The sequence below is a fragment of the Macrobrachium nipponense genome, chromosome 23 (assembly GCF_015104395.2).
Source record: "Macrobrachium nipponense isolate FS-2020 chromosome 23, ASM1510439v2, whole genome shotgun sequence".
NCBI lineage: Eukaryota > Metazoa > Arthropoda > Malacostraca > Decapoda > Palaemonidae > Macrobrachium > Macrobrachium nipponense.
Genome location: NC_061090.1, coordinates 21,926,694 through 21,931,693, shown reverse-complemented (window position 1 = coordinate 21,931,693; position 5,000 = coordinate 21,926,694). Strand labels below are relative to the sequence as shown.

Below are 5,000 nucleotides of genomic sequence, written 5' to 3'. Positions count from 1 at the left end.
TAAAAACGCTACCACCTCCTCCCGCTCTCGAAACCGCTTTCTAGTCCTGGGGTAACACATTTCTCATTCCTTCTTCCTGTCTCTATAACGACCTAACCACCCAGATGCCCACCCTTATCCTAGGGCAAGCGCGAACGCTATTCCCTCTCGGCCACGGCAATGGGCCCTGCCACACGGTATCTCTCCTCAGCCGACGTGAAGGCACCACATGGGTGCTTTTTAGGGCACGTCTTCTTTTGGTGTTCTGAGACAACTAATATCGTTATAAGAGAAACTTTGAAATCGTAGAAGTATGAAAAAAAAAGAATTGTATAAAAGACCATAAAATAGTAAAAGTATGAAAGGAAATTTTGCAAAGTAAAAAAAAAGAAATTATATGAGAGACCATAAAATATAGTATGAAAGGAAATTTTGCAAAGTTAAAAAAAATCAATAACTTTATAAGAGATACCACAAAATAGTAGAAGTATGAAAGGAAATTTTGCAAAGTTAAAAAAAATATAAGAGACCATAAAATTGTAGAAGTATGACTGGAAATTTTACAAAAAGAAAAAGAACACTATAATATACCATAAAATAGTAGAAGTAAGAAAGGAAATTTTGCAAAGTTTAAAAAAACCAATAACTTTATATAAGAGACTATAAAATCGTAGAAGTATGAAAGAAAATTTTGCAAAGTTTAAAAAAAACAAATAACTTTCTAAGAGCCACCATAAAATAGTAGAAGTATGAAAGGAAAAAATATGCAGTATAAAATAAACAATAACTTTATAAGAAAGACCACAAAATAGTAAAAGTATGAAAGGAAATTAGACAAAAACTCTAAAACGAAACCACAATCAAAATGCTCTATCACAACACAAAATAAAAAAAAAAGTGAAAATACAATATTAAAGGTGGATATTAACTAATAACTTTTTGATAAATTAAACCTTAAAACAGTATAAGTTGGCAGACATTCTGCAAAAATTTGAAAACAAAAAACGAAAGGAGGCAGTAAGGGAGACGTTAAAATAGCACTCGAATGAAAGGAAATTTTGCAAATACTATAAAACGAAGAACTAATAAATTTATGACAAGAGATTCTAAAATAGCACCAAAATAAAAGGAAATTTTACTGATGCTTTATAAGCCGTGAAGGCTCTCTTGCGGTATTTAATGTGCCGTTCCGTCTACTACTCCTAACTTCTTTGTAGATTCCATTTCGAAAGATATTTAAAAAAAAATAAAATAAAAAAAAGTATATTTACGAAAAAGCCAATTTAAATAAGCATGACATAAATTTTTCAAATGTTTATAAAAAAACAAATAACTATATATTACGACAAAAATGCCTCTGAAACAATACTAGTATAGACAGAAATTTTACACGAAACTGTCAAAGCTTTAAAGCTCAATAACTATATAATAAAAATATCTGCAAATTAGCCTCAGCAAAACACATTTTACAAATAGCTTTCAAAAACCAATTACTATAACACTGAGAAATAGTTTAAATCAATACGTGGACAAGTAAAAATTTAAATATCCATACAAATATAACAACTTTCTGCCAAAAATAGGTCAAAAAGTTCATCAATGAAAGAGGAATTTTGCAAAAACATTTCTCACTTTTTTCTCAACTTACCGGCAATAAAAAGGACAATAATCCACAACCAAAAATCATAAAAGCTGATGATGTTCTGATATTCAGGAAAGCCGATATAGCATCAATATATCTGAATGCTGGTAACATTCTGAACTCAGTACATGCTGACGCCGCCCTGACAACGCAAATGCTGACTTCGTCTGAAAATTCGAAGATTTTGATATTAAATGGTGCTGATACCGTTGTTGTATTCAAACAAGCTGATTAAATCATAAATGGTGACACCGTTCTCGTGTGCCTACAAGTTGATTCATAAGAAGTGCTGACATCGTTCTCGTATTCATGAATGCTGATAAATCATATATGCTGACGCCTTTGTCTACGCAATACGTAGTAACTAGTCATAAATACTGACACCGTCCTCATATTCATGAAACCTGGTAAGTCACCAATGCTGACGTCTTTGTCAGAGCCATACATAGTAACTATACTCTGTTTTTTTTCCATCTGTCCATCCGGCTGTGGTGTTTGCGTATGGTAACACTGCGTCCCGGGCTTTAGATAGTTACGCTTTGTGTAAGTTTTAGGTAAATAAAAGAATATCTGGGTGTACATTTGCAACTGAAAAGTGTTTTAATCATTTACTGTATGAATTACACCGTTAATATTCGAAATAGGATATTATTATAATCGTTGAATGTAAGTTGAATGTAACTATGTAAAGCCCGGGACGCAGTGTTACCATACGCAAACACAATAGGTGGATGGACAGATGGAAAAAAACCGAGTATAGTCATGAATGTTGACACCTCCCTCATATTCATGAATGCTAACACTGTCTTGAAATCCATAAAAGAGGATGCCACTGACATTCCACAAAATGCTGAAAAGCGCTTCAATTCACGAATACCAAATCCATTCTGCCATCAATCAATAAATGCTTATACCGCCCGACACCCCTTTACAAATGCTGATACCGCGCAATGACATTTATAAAACCCGATTTCGTCGACATTCAACAAATGAATACAAAATTTCAGGCAACAGATTCCTCGGAGGGATTTACATTGTAGGCGGAAAGAATATCGGCGCCCAATGGATTGAAATTCAAATTCCAAAAATACAATTAGGCGAAGAATTGCCGGCGCTGTACGGAATAGGATGAGAGCATCCATCGACATCTATTTAACATTGAAGGGAAAGAATCTTCTCACTGATTTAACACAAAAGGGATATAACAGCCACTCTGATTTAACACAGAAGGGAAATAACATCTTCCAACTGCTTTAACACAAGAAAAAATTTTCACACAAAAGGGAAAAAATTATCCACAGCAACAATTTAAAGGGAAAATTTCTTCACAGCAATAATTTAACACAAAAGGGAAGAAAATCTTCACAGCAACAATTCAACACAAAAGGGAAAATAATCTTCACAGAAACAATTCAACACAAAACGAAAAAATTCTTCACAGTCACAATTTAACACAGAAGGAGAAAATCTTCACAGCAACAATTCAACACAAAAAGAAAAAATCTTCACAGTCACAATTTAACACAGAAGGAAAAATCTTCACAGCAACAATTCAACAAGGAAAAAATTTTTTCCAGTAACAATTTAACACAGAAGGAAAAAATTTTCACGGCAACAATTTAACACAAATAGAAAAAATGTTCACAGCAACAATTTACCACAAAAGGGAAAAAATCTCCACAACAACAATTTAACACAGAAGGGAAAAAACCACCTTCGCACTAATTTAACACCAATGGAAATACGCCAAAAATAGGTTATTTGCTGATGGGTGAAGGCAAAGAAAAACCTAGGCAAATGTTTCAATAATTGTAAAGTGGCGAAGGAAAACAATAACATTAAACTAATTAGAAAGTTAGGCGATAAAATCACGATTGAAAAGTTCTTGTAATGTACAAAGTACAAAAATAAGTTGTTCCAGCAATTTACAACTTACGCAAAATAAATTAAAATAAAGTGCTTATGAAAGCAAAAACCATTAAAAATTTTTACTTATTTAAAGACTTATGCAAAAATAAAATAATTGAAAATGTATGCAAAGAAATCACAATCAAAATGTTCCATCACAACACAAAAATGAAACAAAATGTGAAAATACAATATTCAAGGTGGATTATTATATCTACATGAAAACAAAGAAAAAGTTTTTTTTTTTTTTTACCAAATAAGTGTTAAAAAATATAAGGTTTCTGTTAAAAAAATAAATAAAAATTTATGTAAAATAAAACTTCCCCAAACTATAAAAAAAAAGGTACAACAATGAAAAGTTACAAAAAAGAAAAAAAATGTTCCACAAAAGTTTTCAACTTTTATTTTAAAAAATGACGTAATAAGTTTTTAACGAAAAACTAACGCAAACTACTATAAACGTTCTATTGGAAATCGGGTCTGCAATTTAACAAAAATAGAATAAAACCAGTTATTTGGGAACATATACTGGGCTTGTGCAAATATTTACACACACACACAAAGAGAGAGAGAGAGAGAGAGAGAGAGAGAGAGAGAGAGAGAGAGAACGTTAAGCACGTTCCTCACAGTTAATGAAGAAAATTTCTTATCTAGAATGATTTTATATTTCCATTACAAATCATACTCAGAGAGAGAGAGAGAGAGAGAGAGAGAGAGAGAGAGAGAGAGAGAGAGAGACTTCAAAGACGCATTCTGAGACTAAAGAAAATTTCATTTGTACAACAAACAAGCGCAAACAATACTCACAAAGTGATGATGGCCGTAGTAGAAATGTCCTCACCTGAAACGTAAAGATAATATAATCATAAAATTCTGTTTTAAAAAATGAATAACAAATCTTGAAATTACAATGGGAGATTCCGAAATTAATACATCTAATTGAATTTGACTTCTGCTTGGTGGATTCTGATGCAATAACGAGTAATGAGATTTCTCCCGTTCCCATTTCGGTTCTCTCTCTCTCTCTCTCTCTCTCTCTCTCTCTCTCTCTCGATGGAAGTAAAGACGAAAACCGAGGAAAGATCAGTGGCCTTCCTGAAATTAATTGAAATATTCGAGCTTGTCAGAAGGGAATGAGGTCCACACAAATGTGATTGCACACACACACACATATATATACACACTAAATGCATACATACATATGCATACTCACGCAGATAAACAGACACACACGTATACACAAGCAGATGCATAACCAAACACGTATACACATGCAGATGCATACGTATATATACGCAGATGCATGCACACACGTATATATATGAGATTCACACATATACCGAAGCAGATGCATCGACACTCACGTATACACAAGCGGATACGCACACGTAAACATACGCAGATGAACACACATCTTCCTCTAATGTCGTCGCTCCTAAGGGGAGTCTAAGAAAAGCCATCACAATGCTCA

At 33.1% G+C, this 5,000-nt stretch overlaps 1 protein-coding gene across 10 annotated transcripts in view; it reads right to left on the bottom strand.

The window, feature by feature from the left end:
• LOC135199317 (ras-related protein Rap-1b-like) overlaps nucleotides 1-5,000 on the bottom strand; it is a 653,366-nt gene that overhangs the window by 374,030 nt on the left and 274,336 nt on the right. For 3 of the 10 annotated variants that reach the window (XM_064227261.1, XM_064227287.1, XM_064227296.1), the window contains one exon: nucleotides 4,337-4,370. The exons of the other annotated variants lie outside the window; for them this stretch is intronic. The gene's annotated coding sequence lies outside the window, so the exon portion shown is untranslated. The remainder of the gene's footprint in view (nucleotides 1-4,336; nucleotides 4,371-5,000) is intronic. 10 annotated transcript variants of the gene reach the window in all.